This window comes from Nanorana parkeri, unplaced genomic scaffold (genome assembly GCF_000935625.1).
Source record: "Nanorana parkeri isolate BGI_ZX_2015 unplaced genomic scaffold, ASM93562v1 scaffold350, whole genome shotgun sequence".
Lineage (NCBI taxonomy): Eukaryota > Metazoa > Chordata > Amphibia > Anura > Dicroglossidae > Nanorana > Nanorana parkeri.
In genome coordinates this window covers 93,036-105,394 of record NW_017306618.1, presented here as the reverse complement: position 1 = coordinate 105,394, position 12,359 = coordinate 93,036, and the positions used below count along the sequence as shown (strand labels likewise).

The 12,359-nt window shown below is 38.5% G+C and overlaps 1 protein-coding gene across 1 annotated transcript in view; it reads left to right on the top strand.

The window, feature by feature from the left end:
* LOC108788772 (melatonin receptor type 1B) overlaps nt 1-12,359 on the top strand; it is a 152,200-nt gene that overhangs the window by 65,880 nt on the left and 73,961 nt on the right. The gene's annotated exons all lie outside the window — the stretch shown is intronic.

Here is a 12,359-nt window from a genome sequence, read left to right as displayed (position 1 = left end):
TAATGTATAATAATAATAACAAAATTGATGGTAATAATAATATATTAATAAGTACATGATAAGTCTTAAAGCAGACCTATACTTAAATGCTAACGCTGAACTCTAGGAAGATACAAAAGATACAAATAAATGCAGCTCTGTATTCTTTAAAAATACATTTATTGCAAGCGGTGTAAATGCCTGAATGTGACCTGGTATCATCCTCTTGCAGTCCCTCTAAAGAAGGGCTGGAGTATTAAAGAAAGCAGTAGCACGAGGAGCCAAGACTCAAGAGAGAGCTGCGCTATTATTGTGCTGCTTCTCCTTTCGCTGTCCAGTCACAGCCTGGGAACGGGTCAAGGACAACCGGGGTTTAGAGGAACTGGATTTAATGATGCTGGCCATCAGACTGAGGACATCTAGTGGGAGAAAAAAGGACTGCAGGGAAATTCCCTGGATAGTAGAATATTGCTTAATATTTTGTAGTACAAGCTCATTCCTCTTGCTTCCTGTTGGGCCTAACACGTCTAAAAGTGAGACAAATTCCAAAATTCTTCCAATTGGGACACCTGCTTTGGAGACAGCTGTCTAAGGCATGGGTGGGCAAACTCAGGCCCTCCAGCTGTTGTGGAACTACAAATCCTATGGGACATTGCAAGATCCTCCCAGCCACAGACTCCCAGAGACAGATGCGTCATGGGATCTGTAGTCCAGGTTAAAAAAAAAGTCACTAGCACCCCAACGTAAATACAAGTCAATAATTATTGACTACTAAGTATCACATCATCACGGGTGACATTTCAGAGCCGCATGGTTCCTTCCTCAGGCAAAACAGAGAGTCTCAATACAAAATCAGTAAAATAAACGTGAGATTGTAGTCCATCACAGGAGCGATCTTGGAGCAGTGACTACTTTACAACACACACAGGGACCATGGGGAACAAAAGTAGCCCCCCCCCCCCCTCCAGAAGGAAGGACAGTGTCAGCACCAATTCAGAGATGATTTGAGGATCTACAGCCTAGTGATACACAAATAAAATACATTTTTGTTAAGAGTTAGGGAACTTGAATGCAGTTTTAAGATTTAACTCCTGATCTGAGTGTCACTTTAAGAGCTTCTCTTTATCCAAAGATAAATTGTGTCCAATTTTCAGCATTATCAGTTTAGTGTCACTTTAAAGTTACTGTTACCATAACAGCACAAATGTACAACATAAAGTAAATGTAGCACTCGTCGTTGTCTCTTTGGAGGGAAACACAGACCAGTGCTAAGTGAGGTTGTTCCCCCGGGCTCCACTTTCCTTCGAGAAAACATGTATGTTACACTTGAAATGGTCATGAAGCTGGACAGCTTTTGAATGTCTTTAACCTTTGCAGCTTTTAAAATATAATAAAGAGAGCCGTATGCTGCAAGCGCCCTTGACGTATCTTCTTTTGGAGGACAGTACAAATATACATTTAAGGAAAAAAATACATTACTGCATCCCTCCAAAATAAGAATAGAATTAAATGGGTTTTTTTAAAAATAAAACATTGGGATTGATTAATTAAAGGTAAATAGTCTGTTCACATTGCATTGGAATTGTCCTTTTAGCATTGCAAATGAGGTGAAGCTCTGCTGACTTCCATCACCAAATCATCCAAGTAAAAATACTATTTTTTTTTAAAAAAAATTCCCTTGCTTGTGATTTAATATTCTTTGCAAATTTGTACCACATCCACTAAGCCAAGGAAACATTTGCAAAGCGAACAGCCTATATGTCTTCAGAAAATCAACCCCTTAGAGTTACTGCTTCCCTGAAAAAAAGACATGGTACTATTTTTGGGAATTGCTAAAATATAAGACCTACCACAAAAATAAGACCTAGTTGTGACCATTCCCAGGGCCGGTGGTGGCATAAGGGGAAACTTGAAGAGCCGCGGGAGAGAATCAGCGGTGCCAATGAAGCCAGCGCTAGAGGAAGCAAGGCTGCAGCGGCGGGAGCAGAGCCACATGCTTCCTCTATAGCGCCGCCTCCTGTCACATGCGGAGTGATACCAAATGCACTCCGCCTGTGAAGAATCGATAATGAAAGCGTGCTTCGCTCATTCTGGCCAGCGATGGGTTACCAATTTGTTCTTGGAAAGGTACGGCATCAGGCCAGAATTCAGGAATTGGAGAGTTATGACGATGTTCCAGAAGATGACATGACTGTATTTGAATAAATGTACACTATATTTTTGTACATGAATACATGTAGACTGTTGTACATGAATAAGTGTGGATTGTTGTACATTAAAAAAAAATAAGACCTACCCCAAAAATAAGACCTAGTGTGTTTTTTTGAGCCAAAAAAAAATATAAGACTGTGTCTTATTTTAGGGGAAACACGGTAGTAGTTTATTCATCCCTCATGTGATTTGACTGCATGGAATCCGGAAAATTTTGTAAGCCTCCGCTTTATACTTTTTTTGGGTTCTTTTGCATCAAATTTAGCTTCAAACCTAAACCAGAAATGTGTTTAGGTTTAGGTTGTGTCTAGGTTCTGCCTAAACCAGAAATGTGTGCTACCATGGAAATATTGCCACCTTTTTAGTTTGTGGTCCCTTACAATACCATTTGTACCACTTGTTAATTTGCTTTGGCCTACCCCACCATAACCATATTTGTGATTTTGCATATCTGAGAATGTTTTTTTTTTTGAGTCCTCCTAGTCTGCTCAGTATTGATAACGCTTAGATTAGTATATACTTGTAAACAAAAACCTACTTATCTGTATGGTACTAGCATATAAAGTGTATATACAGAATGTGTGTTGTTGCTAATGGTAATTGACTCCGAACTTCTCCGTCAGCTGCCACATTGTGTGTTTGCTGTCTAATCGGCTACCACTCTGTTCTATGTCATCACAGAGCAGAGTTTCTGCCGGTTAAACAGAAGACACTAAACGCCCTGGGATGCAGTTACTTCCTTCAGCCAGCAGCCCGACGCGGTGTAGTGGTGGATGTGAATGAGGCGCAAAGAAGAACACTGAGGAACTGAGATGGCAGCAGCCTGATTCAACCAATAGGGGACAAGCTGGAAGGCAGAAGATGATTGATTAAGTGAACCAAAAACGTAATCAGATCTTGGGATCTAGGTGACAGTGTCAGATAAGAGTGATATTTAATACTGTGATGCAAGTCCCTTTGTTCAGAGGTAAGTGGTACAAAGATACAACTGAGCAAATAACAAGTGGCCCATGAAAACAGTCTGAATCAGCCATATACTTCAAATGATAATGAAATTAATTGCCTGCTGACTTCTTATATCCTTAGAAGACACTGTGAGATCTCCCACCAGAGTTCCTTGCTCTGTGACCAAGCAATAGAGTCTAGTCCTTCTGCTGTTAATCAGGCCAACATTGAGAAGACTTTTCATAATGGCTGCAGAACATCAGCAGATCTGGGTACTGCTGGAGTCTCTACGAGATTTTATAAGCCAGTTGTTGTTTTAAATTTTCTAGAAGACCTTTATTATGATTTCATACTGCAATTATTATTAGGGCCATTTGAAAACCAAATGTCTGCTGATATTCTTGACAAGGGATGAGCACAATTTAGAATTTTCATTTACCTGAATTTTCTGTGAAAAGCAGGAGATTTCTGCAAACATTTTGCCATTTTAGGGAAATGAATTGGAGTCAGTGGGAAAGGCAAAATGAAGGTACTTTTTGGTGGTTTTGCTCAGTATACCGCGAGCTGTAGCTGTATACTGAGACGCCGCCGCCGGAGCGGATCTTGACCTGGACGTTGAGATCCGCCTAGCTGCATGAGTGACAGCTGGCTCTGCCTATCTAGAGGCAGAGCCAGCTGTACCCGCCCCCTCCCCCGTCCGTTCTGCCAGTCAGCTCTGGCAGATCGGAGTGGGGAGAGGGGAATCCAGCCCCTCCCCCTGTCACGGCAGAGAGCCGTGACAGGATCGAGAGGTGAGCGAACGCCGGTATGTGTTCGCTCACCTCCCGATCTACTCAGCCGACCTGTGACAGTCTCATTGTCACAGGTCGGCTAGAACTATGATGTGAGGGGAAATCACTCACCTCATAGTTCTCCTTTAAATTGTTTTAACAGAAAGAAAATAATGGACAATGAAAAAAAAATGTTAAACTTGTTTGTGCACAAATAGGTATGAAATATAAAAAAGGATATTAGCTAAGAAATGTACAGAACGATGAAACGATGACATAAACTAAACTTGTTTGAGAGTTTGGACCAACAGTGAAATCAATTTCGTCACTCGTACCTTTCCTACCTTCCTCAGCATTCTTGAAAGTGTAAAAATCATCTGTTAATTAAAGATCTTATTATCACTATATAAATAAATAAACCAGGCTATGCAGTCCAGGCATCACGGAACTGAATTCTATTGTATTGGAAATGATCCAGTACCACTGTGTGCTTTGCTTGTCCACAAGAAGACTTCTGTTTCAGCATGAGTTGGTAGTTTGCGAATCAGAAGATAGTTGGGAGAACATTTCCAGTTTCTTCTAAAATAAATCTTAAAACATAAGAGTAATAGTAATGCCACATTAGCATCTGTGTACTATATTTATGTTATTTTACCAAAACTTGACTGGTCATGTAACAATCATCATTTTGAGTTGTCATGCAAATTGTAAGGTGGCTGTTCATAATTTGGAGTGGGGTTCCACCAATGTTTCATCAACCTATACATCTGCAGATTTTTTATTGTGCTAACACAGCAGTCTTTTTGTCTCCTTCTGGATTTTTGGACCTGACCTCTCTTTTGTAGCACACCCACCCTCCATTACATCCACAGCATCAAAGCCAAAGCACCTCTATTTCCAGCCTATTCAGCAAAAGGAACTTTCTGGTGAGAATAGTATCAAAAAGCTACCTCTATACATACTGCTACACTTGCACATGCTAGGGATTTCATAAACCCCAAATATTTAGTTACAGAGCTAAACATAGAAACAATATTTTCATTAAACAAACTATTTACATGTGTTTTATATTTAATATGTACCCCCTTTCCTAAAATTAAAAAGAATATTATTGTAAAGAAGAAAAAAAAAGAAGAAGAAGATAGGACACTGATTTGTATGTTTCCTGTTATTTGAAAAACAATTGGACATTTTCTACATTGTACAAAGTATTAACAGCAGCTTGAAAACATTAATGTTTCTTAAAGAAGAACTCCAGTTAAACATTGTATTAACCCTTGCAGTGGGGCTCCTCCCACACTGCAAGTGTTAAGTGCTCGTTTGTGTCTAGGTGCTAAAAAAAAGTTAAGCTCACTAGACCATCCAAGCCGGCTTGTTCTTAGACCGCTGTCTCAAGCATATCTCCCGCTCTGCGGCAGGGCTCCAAAGATCCTCCCACTGCAAGGGTTAATAAAATGTTTAACTGGAGTTCTTCTTTAAGAAACATTAATGTTGGCAGGCTGCCGTTAATACTCTGTACAATGTAAAAAATGTCCAGACTTTTTTCAAATAACAGGAAAAATACAAATTAAATTTATATCCTTTAAATATTTTATGAAAAAAAATACATATACACATAATATATATATAAAATATATATACCGTGTTTCCCCGAAAATAAGACACTGTCTTATATTTTTTTGGGCTCAAAAAAACACACTAGGTCTTATTTTCGGTATAGATCTTTTTTTTTTAATGTACAACAATCCACTCACGGCAGAGAGCCGTGACAGGATCGAGAGGTGAGCGAACCCGGTATGTGTTTGCTCACCTCCCGATCTACTGAGCCGACCTGTGACAGTCTCATTGTCACAGGTCGGCTAGAACTATGATGTGAGGGGAAATCACTCACCTCATAGTTCTCCTTTAAATTGTTTTAACAGAAAGAAAATAATGGACAATGAAAAAAAAATGTTAAACTTGTTTGTGCACAAATAGGTATGAAATATAAAAAAGGATATTAGCTAAGAAATGTACAGAACGATGAAACGATGACATAAACTAAACTTGTTTGAGAGTTTGGACCAACAGTGAAATCAATTTCGTCACTCGTACCTTTCCTACCTTCCTCAGCATTCTTGAAAGTGTAAAAATCATCTGTTAACTAAAGATCTTATTATCACTATATAAATAAATAAACCAGGCTATGCAGTCCAGGCATCACGGAACTGAATTCTATTGTATTGGAAATGATCCAGTACCACTGTGTGCTTTGCTTGTCCACAAGAAGACTTCTGTTTCAGCATGAGTTGGTAGTTTGCGAATCAGAAGATAGTTGGGAGAACATTTCCAGTTTCTTCTAAAATAAATCTTAAAACATAAGAGTAATAGTAATGCCACATTAGCATCTGTGTACTATATTTATGTTATTTTACCAAAACTTGACTGGTCATGTAACAATCATCATTTTGAGTTGTCATGCAAATTGTAAGGTGGCTGTTCATAATTTGGAGTGGGGTTCCACCAATGTTTCATCAACCTATACATCTGCAGATTTTTTATTGTGCTAACACAGCAGTCTTTTTGTCTCCTTCTGGATTTTTGGACCTGACCTCTCTTTTGTAGCACACCCACCCTCCATTACATCCACAGCATCAAAGCCAAAGCACCTCTATTTCCAGCCTATTCAGCAAAAGGAACTTTCTGGTGAGAATAGTATCAAAAAGCTACCTCTATACATACTGCTACACTTGCACATGCTAGGGATTTCATAAACCCCAAATATTTAGTTACAGAGCTAAACATAGAAACAATATTTTCATTAAACAAACTATTTACATGTGTTTTATATTTAATATGTACCCCCTTTCCTAAAATTAAAAAGAATATTATTGTAAAGAAGAAAAAAAAAGAAGAAGAAGATAGGACACTGATTTGTATGTTTCCTGTTATTTGAAAAACAATTGGACATTTTCTACATTGTACAAAGTATTAACAGCAGCTTGAAAACATTAATGTTTCTTAAAGAAGAACTCCAGTTAAACATTGTATTAACCCTTGCAGTGGGGCTCCTCCCACACTGCAAGTGTTAAGTGCTCGTTTGTGTCTAGGTGCTAAAAAAAAGTTAAGCTCACTAGACCATCCAAGCCGGCTTGTTCTTAGACCGCTGTCTCAAGCATATCTCCCGCTCTGCGGCAGGGCTCCAAAGATCCTCCCACTGCAAGGGTTAATAAAATGTTTAACTGGAGTTCTTCTTTAAGAAACATTAATGTTGGCAGGCTGCCGTTAATACTCTGTACAATGTAAAAAATGTCCAGACTTTTTTCAAATAACAGGAAAAATACAAATTAAATTTATATCCTTTAAATATTTTATGAAAAAAAATACATATACACATAATATATATATAAAATATATATACCGTGTTTCCCCGAAAATAAGACACTGTCTTATATTTTTTTGGGCTCAAAAAAACACACTAGGTCTTATTTTCGGTATAGATCTTTTTTTTTTAATGTACAACAATCCACATCTATTCATGTACAAAAATATGGTGATCAGGGCAATCAGGGGTGCCGTACATTTCCAAGAGCAATTTACTAACCAATCGCTGGCCAGAATGAGTGAAGCACACTTTCACTATCGATTCCTCACAGCATTTGATATCACTCCGTCTGTGACAAGAGCCGGCGTTATAGAGGAGGCATCGGCTTATGCGGCTCTGCTCCCTCTGGTGCCGCCTTGCTTCCTCTAGCGCCGGCTTCGTTGGCACCGCTGATTCTCTCCTGCCTCTCCCGCGTCTCTTCAAATTCCCCCTTATGCCACCACTGGCCCTCCCTGGGAATGGTCACAACTGGGTCTTATTTTCGGGATAGGTCTTATTTTCGGGGAAACAGGGTATATACATACATATATATATTTATATACACAGTATATATATACATAGATACACACATATACATGTTAGAAAGAGACAGTCTCAAAGCAACAGCTTGTATTTTCTTTAGAAAAACCTATAGTGTTCTGAGATATCAGTGTCACCGGTGTAACCCATATTACATTTTTTTTTTAAGAGTAGTTTATACACTGGCCAAAAGAAATTTAGCTAAGCAAATACAGTAGGTCAGAGCCTTCCATTGGATATTTAGTCTAGGTTCAGCAACGTTATATCCCAAAAAAATTAGGTCAGCTGCAACCTGAATATACTAAATTACCAGATGTTTCCATCAATAGATTTTTTCTTCCGTGATGGCACATTGGGCATATTCCAAGATGACAATGCCAGGATTCATGGGGCTCAGATTGTGAAAGAGTGGGTCAGGGAGCATGAGACATAATTTTCACACATGGATTGGCCACCACAGAGTCCAGACCTTAACCCCATTGAGAATCTTTGGGATGTGCTGGAGAAGACTCTATGCTGTGCTCCGACTCTCCCATCATCACTACAAGATCTTGGTGAAAAATTAATGCAACTCTGGACAGAAATAAATGTTGTGCCATTGTATAAGCTTATCTAAATGATGCCATGGCAAATGCATCCTGTAATGAAAGCTAAAGGCATTCCAACCAAACATTAAAGTGTGTGACTTTTTTTCTGGCGAGGCAGTATATAAATAGAGAAAACATTTTATAAACCTAAAAATAAAATAAAACTGACCCAAAACCGTTATACTTTTGCTTTAATTATTTGTCCCCATTTGCTATGCATTCATTAATTAATTTAGAATTTTTTTTTGTGTGTGCTGGAAATGGAGCTTAATAAAAGGCGCATTTCTATGCCTGTGCATCCGAATATGCATTATTCTAATGAATTAAATATTAAACATTAAAGCCTGAATGTATAAAGGGCTTTTTTTTTTTGATCAAGTACACTCAAAAATCAGCAGCATAAAAAAGTAACAGAATATATTTGTCAGGCATTTAAATTCCAACGCGTTTCTTCATTTTTTACCTTTGATAGAAAAATCACCAGCAAATAATTATTCCATGCATTTTTTCAGGTACAGATCAAACATGTGATGTACTTGATAAAATCTGGGGTTATTTAATGATCCAGCTGCTCACTGTATCTTCTGTTTTTTTGCCAGCAGCTATCATCCGGTGGGACGCTTAAAACCCGCACTTACACGCTTACATTAAAGCTCATTTTCTTTTGTAGCCCCACCACCACCCCAATAAGAAATGCTAAGTTTAAAGAAAACAGAAGTAAAAAGTAAAACTATTCATGTTTTCTTATAGTTAAACTTATTAAAAGCATGCAAGTGGCAAAGTGGTAGCTCTGGAATGTAATTATAAGCTATGAATTCCCTTACAACAATTGATAAAGCAAAATTGAATTTGCCAAATGTTTTATCCTGCTCATTCAGTTATGTTCAGATGCAGCTTCTCTGAAATTAAATTGGTATCCTACTACCTGATAATTGCTCATAACTCAACCATGGCAATATTTCCAAAATTCAACCCTTTTTAACAAACTGCAAAGCGGGTAATTCACTCCCTTGTAATCTCTTGTCTCGACTATTGTAACTCTCTTCTTGTTGGCCTACCACTAAGCAGGCTATACCCCCCTTCAGTCCATCATAAATGCTGCTGCCAGACTCATGCACCTTGCCAACCATTCAGTGTCCGCTGCTTCTTTCTGCCAGTCTCTTCACTGGCTCCCACTTGCCCAATTAATACAATTCAAAATACTAAAAACAACATACAAAGCCATCCACAACTCTGCCCCAAGCTACATCTCCAACCTCATTTTAAAGTATTACTCAACCAAACTGTCCTCTTTGCTCCTCTCAAGACCTCGTGATATCCAGCTCTCTTGTTACCTCCTCTCATGCTCAACTTCAGGACTTTTCCAGAGTGTCTACCATGCTCTAGAACCTCCTTCCCCAATCTGTCCACTTTTCTCCTACCCTGCCCACCTTAAGGCGATCCTTGAAAACTCATCTCTTCAAGGAAGCCTATCCCACCACAATATAATAATTGTCTTTTACTTTTTTCATTAAGTCGTCCCACACAAATATTACTTTTTGTATCACTTGCCCCTCCTAATATATTGTAAGCTCTCACTAGCAGTGCCTCCTAACCCTCCAGTATTTAAATTGTATTTTAACGGTACTGTCTAAACTGTTAGCTCTATATAAATCCTAAATAATCATAATAATAATAATAATAATATAGTTGTATTATTATTACAGTTGTATTATTATTATTGGCTTCAAATGAGGTCTTCCAAGGTTACCTATTCTATCCCGTACACACAGCATGATTAGCGTGAAACATCAAGCTTTTAGGTATCACAGATATTGGGCATCTTACTTATACTCATCACAAAAAAACCTAATCAACAAAGTTGATACTGTCAACAATGAGACACTGTCACCTGCTCATGCAGGGCAAAGTGACAGTGCCTCCCAATAGTCCACTCCCCAAGCAAAGTATTCTCACTCATCTGTGTTCCCTTACCACCTACTTGCTACAGGTGTATCGTGGTTTTGAATATGTTTTCTTTTCTAATGAATTTGTTCTGGAATAAAAAAGTTTTTATTTCTTTTTAGTCAGGTAGATAACAATATTTATACACATGTAGTAGTTAACATTTGCAGATACGTTAGTCAATAAGTGCAGAGCTAATGTTAGGCATTCTTATTAGAAGGTCTATCATGCACTCACAACTCTATCACAGAATAGAAGTACTCTGCATTAAAGGTTTATTTGTAAAAAAAAAAAAGTTATGCAAATAATTACAAGATGATCTACAGATTTGCAGATAAGTTAGTCAATAAGTGAAGAACTAGTGTTCGGCTTTCTTATTAGAAAGTCTATTAAGCACTCACAACTCTGTATCATAGGAGTACACTGCATTAAAGGTTTATTTGTAAAATGAAGATTGTATGCAAATAATTAAAAGATGACCTAACAATTAATAAACTGGTAGACAAAACAAAACTGGCCTAAAACGCCAACTTCGTCTCCTTCAAAGTGTGATGTGAGATGTAGTGCAATGAAGTAAACTGACCATGTGTTAAATTAGGTACAGAAACACCTTTATTTATTTATTTTTTATCCTGTACATAATTGGATGTTAGAAGTGAACACAGGTATACTGTACCTCAGTTCTCTACAAGTTATGTAGTGGAATACAGTCCTTACAGGATGTCTCCAACCTACAAGCAGATCTGAATGCACTGTGTGATGGGGCATCTATTTGGCAAATAAGGTTTAATGTTGATAAATGTAAAGTTCTGCACTTTGGGACTACAAACATGCATGCGTCATACACTCTAGGGGGAGTATGTTTGGGGGAGTCAATGATGGAGAAAGATCTGGGTGTTCTGGTAGACCATAGACTAGATAATAGCATGCAATGTCAAGGAGCAGTTTCTAAAGCAAGCAAAATACTTTCTTGTATTATACGGGGTCTCTAGACTCCAGAGATAGAGACATCATCCTGCCCCTGTACAAAGCATTAGTAAGACCTCATCTGGAATATGCAGTTCAGTTTTGGGAACCAGTTCACAAAAAGGATGTTGTGAAACTGGAGAAAGTGCAGCGAAGGGCGACTAAAGAGGCATGGAGGAGCTCAGCTATGAGGAAAGATTAGCTGACCTGAATTTGTTCTCTCTGGAGAAGAGGCGATTAAGGGGGGACATGATCACTACTGTATGTATAAATACATAAATGGTCCATATAGTGAGCTTGAGTGCAAAATTATTCACTTTAAGGTCACTGCAAAGGGCAAGGGGGCACTCTTTGGGTCTGGAGGTAAGGAGGTTTAACCTTTGCATGCAGAAAGGATTCTCCACAGTTAGAGCTGTGAAAATGTGGAATAGACTCCCCGAGGTTTGTACCAGGGAAAGCTACACCAGAAAGGCTGTCTCAGAAGTCAATCCTGTCACAAGGAAACAGTGTTCTAAGCACACAACAAAATCACGTATGCTGATACCTTACTGAACGTCAGACAGATCAATAATCCTTATGACAGCAGATAGTTTCAATTTGTTTTCTTATGGAGAATGAGACCAGCCAAGCATGTTGAGTGATGGGGACCAGTGACTTAAAAGGGAAGCACGGTGTACAGTATAATGATGTGTGTCTATGGAAAATAAAAGGTACTAAACTCTTGCGACATAAATGGAATACAGATTCCCTGTATCTCAGTAGAAATTCAAAGCCCAATTGAACTTTCATTTTTAATCAGCTAAATACATTCCAGAGGAATCATAAAAACAATACAGGCTGTGCAATGTCTTGTAATTGGTTTTCCTTAGAAAGCAACCACAGCCTGGGTAAAAAAAGAACCTGTCCATTGCAGCATGTTGTAGAGAAGGACCTTTGCTCTCCATGTGGAAGCAGAGCTGTAGCTAGCCCCTTTTGCGCCTGAGGTGTGCGATGTCACCCAGCACTGAAAACGTGCGGTGTCATGTGCCCCGCCTCCAGGATGGTTTTTTTATTTTTTTATTATTATTATTTTTT